Here is a 12549-nt window from a genome sequence, read left to right as displayed (position 1 = left end):
CAGCTCTACCCACCCAGTCCACATTCCCAATTTACAATCCCATTTCCAGCTGCATAGAGATTTCAGCAACGGTGCCACAGGCCCTATCACCTCCCCACACGGATTCCTGCCCAAGTGTTACAGTCCCAAGCCCAAACCCTGTCCCTACCCCAGCCCCTCAGTGATTTCAGCTCGAGACCCACAAGCTTTATTGCACTGCCAGCTCTGCTCTCTCAGCAGTAGCTCTGCATCTTGCCAGCGCCGCCACGGGAAGCTGCTCCAGGTTCTCACTGCAGGATCTTCAGCTTGGCTCCAGCTCTGCGACTTTCCAGCTCCACCCTCACACTCCCAAACCCAGTCCCCCAGGTGCTCCTCCAGCCCCAAAATTCCTATCCCAATACCAAAGACACAAGCACAGCACTAGACTGATTTCAGCTCTCCCACCCAATCCACGTTCCCACCCAGCAATCCCTATATCACACACACAGCCATTGCAGCGACGGTGCCACAGGCCCTATCTCACAATGATTGCTCTGATTACTGCCCCAAGTGTTACAGTCCCAAGCCCACACCCTGTCCCTACCCCAGCCCCTCAGTGATTTCAGCTCGAGACCCACAAGCTTTATTGCACTGCCAGCTCTGCTCTCTCAGCAGTAGCTCTGCATCTTGCCAGCGCTGCCTCAGGAAGCTGCTCCAGGTTCTCACTGCAGGATCTTCAGCTTGGCTCCAGCTCTGTGACTTTCCAGCTCCACCCTCACACTCCCAGTCCTAGTCCCCCAGGTGCTCCTCCAGCTCCACAAACCCGATCCCAATTCAAAAATCACAAGCCCAGCACTATACTGACTTCAGCTCTACCCACCCAATCCACGTTCCCGCCCATTAATCCCTATTCCACAGCCCCTCAGGGATTTCAGCGAACGTGCCACAGGCCCTATCTGAGCTCCAGACACCCTCCCAGCTCCACAGATGCAATCCAACCACTATGCTGATTTCAGCCCCAGCCCCTCAGTCCACATTCCCAATTATAATCCCAATTCCACAGCCACACAGAGATTTCAGCAACAGTGCCACAGGCCCTATCTCCTCCCAACACGGATTCCTGCCCAAGTGTTACAGTCCCAAGCCCAAACCCTGTCCCTACCCCAGCCCCTCAGTGATTTCAGCTCGAGACCCACAAGCTTTATTGCACTGCCAGCTCTGCTCTCTCAGCAGTAGCTCTGCATCTTGCCAGCGCCGCCTCAGGAAGCTGCTCCAGGTTCTCACTGCAGGATCTTCAGCTTGGCTCCAGCTCTGTGACTTTCCAGCTCCACCCTCACACTCCCAAACCCAGTCCCCCAGGTGCTCCTCCAGCCCCAAAATTCCTATCCCAATTCCAAAATCACAAGCCCAGCCCTATACAAATTTCAGCTCTACCCGCCCAGTCCACATTCCCAATTTACAATCCCATTTCCAGCTGCATAGAGATTTCAGCAACGGTGCCACAGGCCCTATCACCTCCCCACACGGATTCCTGCCCAAGTGTTACAGTCCCAAGCCCAAACCCTGTCCCTACCCCAGCCCCTCAGTGATTTCAGCTCGAGACCCACAAGCTTTATTGCACTGCCAGCTCTGCTCTCTCAGCAGTAGCTCTGCATCTTGCCAGCGCCGCCACGGGAAGCTGCTCCAGGTTCTCACTGCAGGATCTTCAGCTTGGCTCCAGCTCTGTGACTTTCCAGCTCCCACCTCACACTCCCAGTCCTAGTCCCCCAGGTGCTCCTCCAACCCCAAAATTCCTATCCCAATACCAAAGACCCAAGCACAGCACTAGACTGATTTCAGCTCTCCCACCCAATCCACGTTCCCACCCAGCAATCCCTATATCACACACACAGCCATTGCAGCGACGGTGCCACAGGCCCTATCTCACAATGATTGCTCTGATTACTGCCCCAAGTGTTACAGTCCCAAGCCCAAACCCTGTCCCTACCCCAGCCCCTCAGTGATTTCAGCTCGAGACCCACAAGCTTTATTGCACTGCCAGCTCTGCTCTCTCAGCAGTAGCTCTGCATCTTGCCAGCGCCGCCTCAGGAAGCTGCTCCAGGTTCTCACTGCAGGATCTTCAGCTTGGCTCCAGCTCTGCGACTTTCCAGCTCCCACCTCACACTCCCAGTCCCAGTCCCCCAGGTGCTCCTCCAGCTCCACAAACCCGATCCCAATTCAAAAATCACAAGCCCAGCACTATACTGACTTCAGCTCTACCCACCCAATCCACGTTCCCGCCCATTAATCCCTATTCCACAGCCCCTCAGGGATTTCAGCGAACGTGCCACAGGCCCTATCTGAGCTCCAGACACCCTCCCAGCTCCACAGATGCAATCCAACCACTATGCTGATTTCAGCCCCAGCCTCTCAGTCCACATTCCCAATTATAATCCCAATTCCACAGCCACACAGAGATTTCAGCAACGGTGCCACAGGCCCTATCTCCTCCCCACACGGATTCCTGCCCCAAGTGTTACTGTCCCAAGCCCAAACCCTGTCCCTACCCCAGCCCCTCAGTGATTTCAGCTCGAGACCCACAAGCTTTATTGCACTGCCAGCTCTGCTCTCTCAGCAGTAGCTCTGCATCTTGCCAGCGCCGCCTCAGGAAGCTGCTCCAGGTTCTCACTGCAGGATCTTCAGCTTGCCTCCAGCTCTGTGACTTTCCAGCTCCACCCTCACACTCCCAGTCCTAGTCCCCCAGGTGCTCCTCCAGCCCCAAAATTCCTATCCCAATTCAAAAATCACAAGCCCAACCCTATACTGACTTCAGCTCTACCCACCCAATCCACGTTCCCACCCATCAATCCCTATATCAGACACACAGCCACTGCAGCAACGGTGCCACATGCCCTATCTCACAGTGATTGCTCTGATTACTGCCCCAAGTATTACAGTCCCAAGCCCAGAACCCTGTCCCTACCCCAGCCCCTCAGTGATTTCAGCTCGAGACCCACAAGCTTTATTGCACTGCCAGCTCTGCTCTCTCAGCAGTAGCTCTGCATCTTGCCAGCGCCGCCACGGGAAGCTGCTCCAGGTTCTCACTGCAGGATCTTCAGCTTGGCTCCAGCTCTGCGACTTTCCAGCTCCAACTTCACATTCCCAATCCCAGTCCCCCAGGTACTCCTCCAACCCCACAAACCCGATCCCAACTCCAAAGGCCAGATCTTTGCCCTAGACTGATTTCAGCTCTTCCCCCCCAGTCCATGTTCCTGCCCATCAATCCCTATTCCACAGACACACAGATGTTTGTGCGACGGTGCCAGTCCCTGTCTCAATCCTACAGTGATTTCTACTGCAGTGCCACAGTCCCTATCCCTGCTCAACAGTCCCTTTCCGAGCACCACTCTCCCTATCCCATACCCAGACCCACAACCTTTATTTCTCTGCCAGCTCTGCTGTCAGCTCCCGGTAAAGCTGCTGCACGTTCCAATCCTAGCATCTTTCTTTTTTTAAAGGTCTGAGTTTTCCACCCCAGCTCTCAAGCCCACATTCCAGGCCAGGCCTGACTATTTTTATCCCAGCTCCATCCCTGCAGTACTTATGCCAGGTCCATGCTCCCTAATCCAGCCCCACCCTTGTTCTGCCCACAGTCCTACCGTCTTTATGTCTCCACCAGCTCTGCTGCCTGAGCTCCACGTTCTCAGCTTTCTGCTGCCTCTGCCTCAGCTTTCTGCTGCCTCTGCCTAAATCTGCTCCTGGGTATCTCTGCAGGCCCGGGCTGTTGACAAGGTCACAAATCAGTCTTTGTCGTTCACTTAAATATCTCTAGGAGCTGTCCCACCCATCCCAACGGGAACAGCAACAAAACAATAGAATAAACAATCAAGTAGTCAAAGATGAAAATAAAAGTAAAATAAAATTATAATAGAATGAAACATCTTTTATTACTTTTCTTTGTAACAATACTTTCAATACCAGCCCCACTGAGAGGCTGCATCCTAGTCCTTCTGGTTCGGGGGAGCACCCCTGAGCATGGGCTGCTCCCCCACTGAGCACTGACCAAAGCTGGCCGGCACAGCTGCCCGGGACACCGCCTGCCCAACGCCCTGCCTCGGCAGCTGTGGGGGACCGACCCCGGCTCCCCCTGGATCGGCAGCCGAGGGGGTGCTGCCTCATGGCTCCCCACCGCTCCCTGGAGCGGCAGCCGCGAGGGTCCCACCCTGGCTCACCGCCGCTCCTCGGCCCGGCGGCCGCGCCGATCCCGGGCCGGCTCCCGCCGCTCCAGCGCCGCCCCCAGCCCCGCCGCCGAACTGCCCCCAGCGCCCCCCGCCCACGCCGTTTATAGCCCGCGGCCCGCACGGCCCCGCCCCCCTCGTGCCAGCCCAGCCAATCCCAGCGTCCGGCAGCGTCCGGCCCCGCCAATCCCCGCCTGCCCGTTCCCGCCCTGCCCGTCCCCAAGAACCCCGCTGTCCCCTCAGGCCCCGCTCCCAGGGGCTGCTCCGCTTCCGCCCGCTGCCCGCCTCCCTCCCCTTCTCCCGGGAGAACTCCGGGACGGGACGGGACCGCGGACCTCCCACCCGCCCTTTCAACAGCGCCTGCGGGCACCGCGGCAGCGCAGGCGCGGCTCCGCCGGATCCCGAAGCAAAGGCGCCGAGACCGGCGCCTGAGGGGAACGCGGGGGACGAGGTGGAGAGGGGGGCGGCTCCGCGCCGCGGCTGAGCGAGCAGAGCTTGCCCGACCGCGGCCCCGTTGAAAGGGCCGCTGCCGCTCCCGCCCCCTCCCCGCCTCCCGGAAGAACTCCCAGACGGGACGTGAGCGCGGAGCTGTGCCACCCGCCCTCCCTGGTCCCAACAGGGCCTGTCGGGGGCTGCGGCAGCGCAGGCGCGGCTCCGAAAGCAAAGGCGCCGGCACCTACAGCGCCTGAGGGGAACGTGGGGAAGGGGGGCGGCGCCGCGCCGCGGCTGAGCGGGCACAGCTTACGGGACCGCGGCCCCATTGAAAGGGCAGGCTACGATTGGACGGAGCGGAGAAAAGCGGGCTGGGAGTGGCGGGCCGGGATCGGACCTGCACGTCGGGAGCGGCAGCCGCGGGAGTCCCGCCCCAGCTCACCGCCGATCTCGTCCCGGCTCCCGCCGCTCCAGCGCCGCTTCCACCTCCGCCGCCGAACTGCCCCCCCCCGCTTCCCCCTCCGCTATTTATAGCCCGCGGCCCGCACGGCCCCGCCCCCCTCGTGCCAGCCCAGCCAATCCCAGCGTCCGGCAGCGTCCGCCAATCCCCGCCTGCCCGTTCCCGCCCTGCCCGTCCCCAAGAACTCCGCTGTCCCCTCAGGCCCCGCTCCCAGGGGCTGCTCCGCTTCCGCCCGCTGCCCGCCTCCCTCCCCTTCTCCCGGGAGAACTCCGGGACGGGACGGGACCGCGGACCTCCCACCCGCCCTCCCAACAGCGCCTGCGGGCACCGCGGCAGCGCAGGCGCGGCTCCGCCGGATCCCGGAGCAAAGGCGCCGAGACCGGCGCCTGAGGGGAACGCGGGGGACGAGGTGGAGAGGGGGGCGGCTCCGCGCCGCGGCTGAGCGGGCAGAGCTTGCTCGACCGCGGCCGCGTTGAAAGGGCCGCCGCCGCTCCCGCCCCCTCCCCGCCTCCCGGAAGAACTCCCAGACGGGACGTGAGCGCGGAGCTGTGCCACCCGCCCTCCCTGATCCCAACAGGGCCTGTCGGGGGCTGCGGCAGCGCAGGCGCTGCTCCGGAAGCAAAGGCGCCGGCACCTACAGCGCCTGAGGGGAACGTGGGGAAGGGGGGCGGCGCCGCGCCGCGGCTGAGCGGGCACAGCTTACGGGACCGCGGCCCCATTGAAAGGGCAGGCTACGATTGGACGGAGCGGAGAAAAGCGGGCTGGGAGTGGCGGGCCGGGATCGGACCTGCACGTCGGGAGCGGCAGCCGCGGGAGTCCCGCCCCAGCTCACCGCCGATCTCGTCCCGGCTCCCGCCGCTCCAGCGCCGCTTCCACCTCCGCCGCCGAACTGCCCCCCCCCGCTTCCCCCTCCGCTATTTATAGCCCGCGGCCCGCACGGCCCCGCCCCCCTCGTGCCAGCCCAGCCAATCCCCGCCCGCCCGTTCCCGAGAACCCCGCTGGTCCCGCAGGCCCCGCTCCCGGAGCCCCTCCCGCCCGCTCCCCGCCTCCCTCTCCTTCTCCTGGGAGAGCTCCCGGACGGGACGTGACCGCGGAGCTCCCACCGCCCTTCCGTGGTCCCAGCAGCGCCTGAGGGGAACGGGGGGACGGTGCCGCTCGGAGGGGCCGCGCCGCGGCTGAGCGGGCAGAGCTTGGGGGACCGCTGCCGGATTGAAAAGGCGGGCTGTGATTGGACGGCGCCGAGAAAGGCGGCCCGGGATTGGCGGGCCAGACTCTGCCTCGGGCCCGGATTGGCGGGGCTTGGAGCCGGCGGGGTGGCGGGAGGTGCTCGGGTGGTCAGGAGGAGGGACTAGGGCCGTGTCGGAGGCGCCCTTCCCGCGGGTCCGTGGCCGTCCCGGGTCCCGCTCCCGGGACCCCGTCCCCTGCCCCGCCCCTTGGTCGGGCTGCACCCCCGGGGTCCCGGCCCCAAGGCCCCTGCAGAGCCCCTCGGGGAGCCCCCCACCGGCACACGGGGCGGTTCCGGATCGCGAAGGCGGACTGTGCGGCATGGGGGACCGTGGAGCAGCGGCGACGTGGTGGGCCGGGAGTCGGCGGCGGGGAGCGGGGAGGACGCAGAGCAGCAGTGCGCCTCTGACCGCCTCTCCCCACGCAGCAGTTCTGCTTCTACGGGGACTTAGACTGCCCCGACTGGGTGCTGGCTGAGATCAGCTCCCTGGCCGAAATCTTTTAAGTGCCCGCCCCCACCCCCATCCCCCTGCCTGCCCCAGGCCCGCTGCCCACCCTCCTTCTCCTGCGCAGTCCCCGCTGCTGCTGAAGTTCAGCGCTATTTCAGTACTTGTTCTACTTGTGTTTCTGAAAAAAAGCTAGAATCAGGATAGCCAAAGCAACATAGAAAGTCTATTCCATCTTCAGCTACATTACAGGGCAAAGGAAATAAGTGATCCTACCCATCAGTGGAACAGGGAAAGAATGAAGATTAAGTCTGTGAGCTATAGAAGAGAAAAATCACACTGTAACAACTTAGAAGATTGCTCCAAGACCACAGTCACAGGAAAAGGGAAGAGAGCCAGGGGCAGAAACTGTAAGGCCAAAAAGATGATGGACACATCTGTGCATCAATCAGGTTCAGAGGTCACTGCATGCCCCAAGCCTAACGAGTTCTCTGGTTTATGTGTGTTATACACCTATTAATTACTTGAATAGAAAATTTACAATTGAACTTTCACAAAGGTTACAGAGTGATATCCCTGCACTGACCATTGCAGCTGAGCTTCTGCTACAGATTCTGACACGTCAGGTGACTGAATGTTTGCTTGTTTTCTAGGCTCTCCTTACAGTCCATCCAGGACATGAAATATAGAGGGGATTTCTTGAGAGGCAGCTTTTAGACCTCATTCCCTTACCTTCGTGGTCAATGCCATCAGCGTCACTCTCCCTCTCTTCTTGCTCTTCATCGAGAGTTCCTCATGTTAGTATTAGCTCAGAGGGACCCATTGCAGAAGCATCAGGTCCTTGAAGGGAACAGAAACGGCTGTACACAAACCAGCTTGCTAAAGGTAAGGGAGCGTGTGCACTGACAACTTCTGTCTGCACAGAAACCCAGCAATGAACACCTGCTCTAAGGGGACAGAAAGCTGCTTGTGGATCCCAGACACAGGACAGACTCCATCAGCACCTACTCGCCTCATCTAAGGAACAGTGCAGCCAACAGCAGAGCTTTCTCATATTCTGATCTGACTGTTTCGCCTTTTCTAAAGTATTTCATTATTTCTAGTAGGTCCACTGCTTTAGCTACACAGTGGGGTTTCTTCCAAACCTGTGACTGACACAGGACGAGCTGAGTGTGACCAATCCCACAGGAACTAAAGCCCTGCTCCTCTAACATGGAGCTGCTTTCACATTTCTGCTGTGAGGACAAAGAAGCACTGTACTACTTCACGAGGCAAACTCTTCAGAAAACTTCTGCAGTAAACTTTATCTTCCTGGGGAGGTACCTGCCAGTGTGCTGCCCTGCACACACACGCTGCCCATGTCCTTCCACAAGTGTTCCAGCTGCTCTCTCTTTTGTTTATTTTGAGCTTTCTCCCGTAGACAAAGATTTACATGTGGATTCTGAGAACATTTAAAACATCAGGAGAAGAGAAACCTCACCCAAACCCAGCAGCCTGTCCCCCAGTCAGAGAGCAGAAGTCACTACGCAGGTCTTACATTTCAACTCAGGTTACACAGAACTTCTGACTAAGCATGGAAAGCAACCTCCAGTCAGGTGGGATTCTAGGACGTTTTCAGCAGCGCCGGGAAGCCAAACTCTGTGTAGCTGTGCCTGCAGAGAACTGTCCTTTGGACAGCCAGAACTCAAGGTGAGCAGAGCTACTGATTTTGGCACTGCAATTCAGCCTTTCTTACTAAGTCAAACTAGTACTCTTCACTGGTGCAGGAAGATACAGGGATAGTCTCAACAAATCCCTTTGGAAATTTATTTTTAAGAACTCTCTGTCCATCTGAATGGAAGACACAATCTTATTTCCCAATCATTTTCACACAATTAGCTCAAATACTAGCACTAAACCAGTGAGCAACATCTGTTTTACAAAATCTTTAGTTTTGTAAAGATATGCTCCACCACATCTAGGAAAAAAAAGGCAAATGGTGGACTCCTTCAGGACAGGAGTTTTCCCACAGTGAGTACGACTAGTAAATGAAATGTTAGACCCTCTCAACATAAAGGCAATTGTGTGCACAAAAGTGACCCAAGATACACTGTTCAGGTGTAAAACAGCTAAAAACACTTACCAGTGTTTTTCTCAGGCACTCGTATTCTGGCCGATACTCTCTGAAAAGGTGAATAAAGGGAGTGCATTCAGTCTGAAAAACACATGATTTGTATTGCATAAGGATCATCCTGGAGGCTTCTTTTTACTCACAAAAAAAAGTTTTCTCTAGGCTTTCATGTTTGAGAGACATTTCAGAAAGACAGTACTTTTTTCCCCAGATTTGGATTCTGAAACCAATGGATGCAAAATCAATGAACATACTTCATTAAAACAGCAACAATTCAAAACTTGGTATGGAACTACAAGAAAAAAATTACTTCACAGACTTGCTGGCACAGATAGCTTTTACTTTTTCACGGAACAGCACAAAAATTCATCTCTGAATAGTTCCTTTTTACTGCTGCTTTTTATGCTGATACTGGACACCCTAAGCTACCTTGGCTATGGCAACTGTACACTCCTTCAAATCAAAGGAGCAGACTCATGAATCAGGACCTTCAGGAAGTGGTCACTGGGTCGCGGACCAGAAGTTATCCCCTTACCTCTCCTATTCATCTACAGCTTTAGAAAGCTGGGTAAAAATCTCCCCCAGTCCTGTGCCAAACACTGCAGAAACACCAACCACCTGGAAAAGAGAACACACCAGAACTAGAGAGTAACTGAGCCAGATTTTTAATACAGAAAAAAAACCAAAATAAAAACAAACAAACAAACAATCCCCCACAACGACAACAAAAAAAATCAACACCACCGAAAAACCCAACAACAACAAACTACTAATCTAAACCTAACAACACCCATTTAATCAGCACAGTGGCCTAAGAGTGGGCAGTAACACTTCTGCTTCTGTCCAGCCCGCTTTCAAACTCTTCCTCCACTTGCTGTTCATGTTTGTTACTTCTGCTTTTTGGTTGTCGGTGATTTTGTGTTTGGTGAGTTGTTAGGGCATTTTGGGGGGCGTTTCTTTGGGGAAGGAGGTTTGTTTGGTATTTTGTAACACTGTAGGGCAATTCAAAAGAAAGGTCAAGTCTTTCTGCTGTTTACTTGTTTATTGTTAATAACCCAAGTTCTCATTCTGCATCTAGGGTTATACGTGGTTAGCAAGTATCAGTGTACTAGAATTAAAGTGCAAAAGAGACAACAAGAACTGACCTTTTGGCTCTGAAATAGTCTAATAGTCTAACTTTTTATTTAGCCAAAGCACATTTAAAAGGTCCCCAGAACAGCAAGAGAGGGAGAATTTAATCAGTTGCTATGACAATACATTCAAAATGCACATCTACTTTCTAATTTCAACTTGTCTCTCATTACACTTCTGGCCATTTGTTCTGCTTGTATTAAATCAATTCTCTAAAAATACCTTGAATTAAGACTATTACCAGCCAGAATCCTACACCCTCTAACGAAAATTCTCCCTCTTTTTCATAGGCAAGACAGTCTCAACTACTGACTTCCAAATGGAAGACCTTTCCCAACACAGCCTTGCATTTGATCATTAATACAGTAAATATGCAGACAGCTCTCCAAAGGATTTTAAGCATTAAGGCCAGGCGCTGTGCCAATATATATAAATATTTATACTTTCCCTGCACTTCAGTACAAGCTGCCTTTTACTCCGTAATCCTCCTCATATGACCTGCTCTCCATCCAGTGCTCCAACAGTCCTGACAGGCAGATAAACATGACCTGATCAGCAAATAAGGAACAGGAAGTATGTTAGTTCTGTATATGGGACCACTACAATCCCTTTTGAAATTCTGTATATTGTTCCACATAGGACACTCACAATAGTTTTGGTTTGGCTCTGTTATCATTATCTACATGAATGGAATCATTTCGTTCCTGTAATATCCACACAGCCGAGAAGGCTTGCTTTTTCTTTAGTAAAAGCTGATGACAAACACAATCAGCTAAAACCTTTAGCACAGACTATGGGATCATTAACAGCCTCCAGTGTATACTGTTGTCAGAGAAACAATTAATTTGTCCTCTCAAAACCTGGTTGAGTGGAATAACAATCTTCTTCTTGCACAAGCAAATATAAAGGGTTTTTTTGTTCATTTATTTGCTTTGGAGATTCTTTCCCTTCTTCCTATGCAGTACATTGCCCAACTGTACTTGACACTTTCAGAACAAGGAAAATTACCTCAGGTGGGAAATGCTGCAGCAAAGAACACTGCCTCTTACCAGCCTATCTGAGCTTTCATCTTGTGATTAATCACAGTTCAATATTAAATTATTCAGGCTGCCATTCAGTGTGACAAGCTGCAGTGTAACAAGCTGCAGCGTGACCTCAACACAGGTCATCAACAGATTACAGTTCCAAAGGGCAGTGCAAAGCCCCTTTACAGAAGGACAGAATGGTGGGGGTTGGACAATACCTCTGGAGATCATCTAGTCCAGTCTCTCCTGCTCAAAAAGCGGGATTAGGCAGAAGAGGTTGCTCACAACTTTGCCTGAGCAAAAGTGTTTTAAGCATCTCCAGGGATGGAGACTCCACAATTTCTCTGGACCAGTCCAGAGGAGAACTTCTTAAGTTATTGTTTTCAGTGGGAAGGTAGGGACAGAAACAAGCGATCCCAAAACTTCAAACTCATCCCCACAGCGGTCCAGAGCAGCTCGAGACCAGGCTCCTGCCTTCCCAGGGCCAGGCTCTTCTCTCTGCGAGGCACCCACCAGCCGGGCACTGCCCTGCCCGGCGGCCCCGAGCGCTTCAGGCGCCGGCCCGGCCAACGCCTCGCTCTGCGCGGGCGCCGCTTCCAAAATCGCTACCCAAGAGACACAGCAATCAAAGCAGAGGGACTGCACTCCCAGCTTTTCTTACCTGCAGGCACACACAGCACAGCACGTTGGACATAAAAGCCACAGGGTTAGTCCTGCCAGAGGCGTCCGGCACACCCACGGCGACCGAAGGAAAACAGGGAGCCTGGGAACACGGAGTAAAAGACACCTTAATTAGGACTACACTGAGCACTAGCCAGGTCATTCCCACAGACAGCTTCACCGTCCAGTCACACAAAAAGCACTGACCTACCAGGGCCCCAGTTAGGATGGCTCCTGACGCTGACACCTCCCTTTGCCCCGGGGGATCAAGAAGAACATCCCTGGGAAGAAGTCACCCCCAACAACAAAAAGGCAAAATTAGTGAAGCACGGGGTCCTCTTCTGACTAGATTGCCACCAGCATTCAATAGCAAATGCCACGACTATTCTGTTACAGACGAGAAAACCCTGTTCTCCCAAACAAACAGCGAGGAGATTTATGGGCACGCCTGGAAATTTCCTGGGAGGAACTTTTTGTAACTAAGGAGCAGGTGCTGTCTTGAGTTGAAGGCGTCAATTTGACAGACACTTAGCACAGCAAACTCTTCAGCAGAGCAATTAATTGCTGCCTATTTGAACAGCAGGGGAGAGAAAATGACAGTCGAAGGGAAGACAAGAAAAGCAGAACTGCAATCAGCAGCCTTTTCTTCCATCTCTCCCGAGAAGGTCTAGTTTGTCTGTTCTAATAATTCTATGCCCTTTTCTACAGGAAACTTAGACCAAGGCTGAAAAAACAACTAGAAAACACGGAGAGAAGCTTTTTAGAATTTCACGTGATTTTCCCAAACCGATCCCAGAAAAGCAGAACTCGGTAGAATGTACTCACCTCGAGGCCTTTGGTCTTTTTTTCCATAAGCTTCGTCACCTGATTGAAAAAGCAGAGTAGA

General features: G+C 54.5%; 1 long non-coding RNA gene across 3 annotated transcripts in view; it reads right to left on the bottom strand.

Annotated features, from left to right (window-relative positions):
- LOC135423371 (uncharacterized) overlaps window positions 1-11897 on the bottom strand; it is a 55838-nt gene extending 43941 nt beyond the window's left edge. The window contains exons 1-2 of one of the 3 annotated variants that reach the window (XR_010434794.1): window positions 11875-11897; window positions 11665-11766 (exon numbers count right to left, since the gene is read on the bottom strand). This is a non-coding gene — a long non-coding RNA (uncharacterized LOC135423371). Of the gene's footprint in view, window positions 1-11664; window positions 11767-11870 lie in introns of all 3 variants that reach the window. The other 2 variants (XR_010434795.1, XR_010434793.1) reach the window with 2 other exon arrangements.
- Between the last annotated feature and the right edge of the window lie 652 nt (window positions 11898-12549).

Source organism: Pseudopipra pipra, chromosome 16 (genome assembly GCF_036250125.1).
Source record: "Pseudopipra pipra isolate bDixPip1 chromosome 16, bDixPip1.hap1, whole genome shotgun sequence".
Taxonomy (NCBI): Eukaryota; Metazoa; Chordata; class Aves; order Passeriformes; family Pipridae; genus Pseudopipra; species Pseudopipra pipra.
The sequence above is the reverse complement of the archived record's forward strand: the minus strand, read 5'-3'. Positions and strand labels throughout refer to the sequence as shown.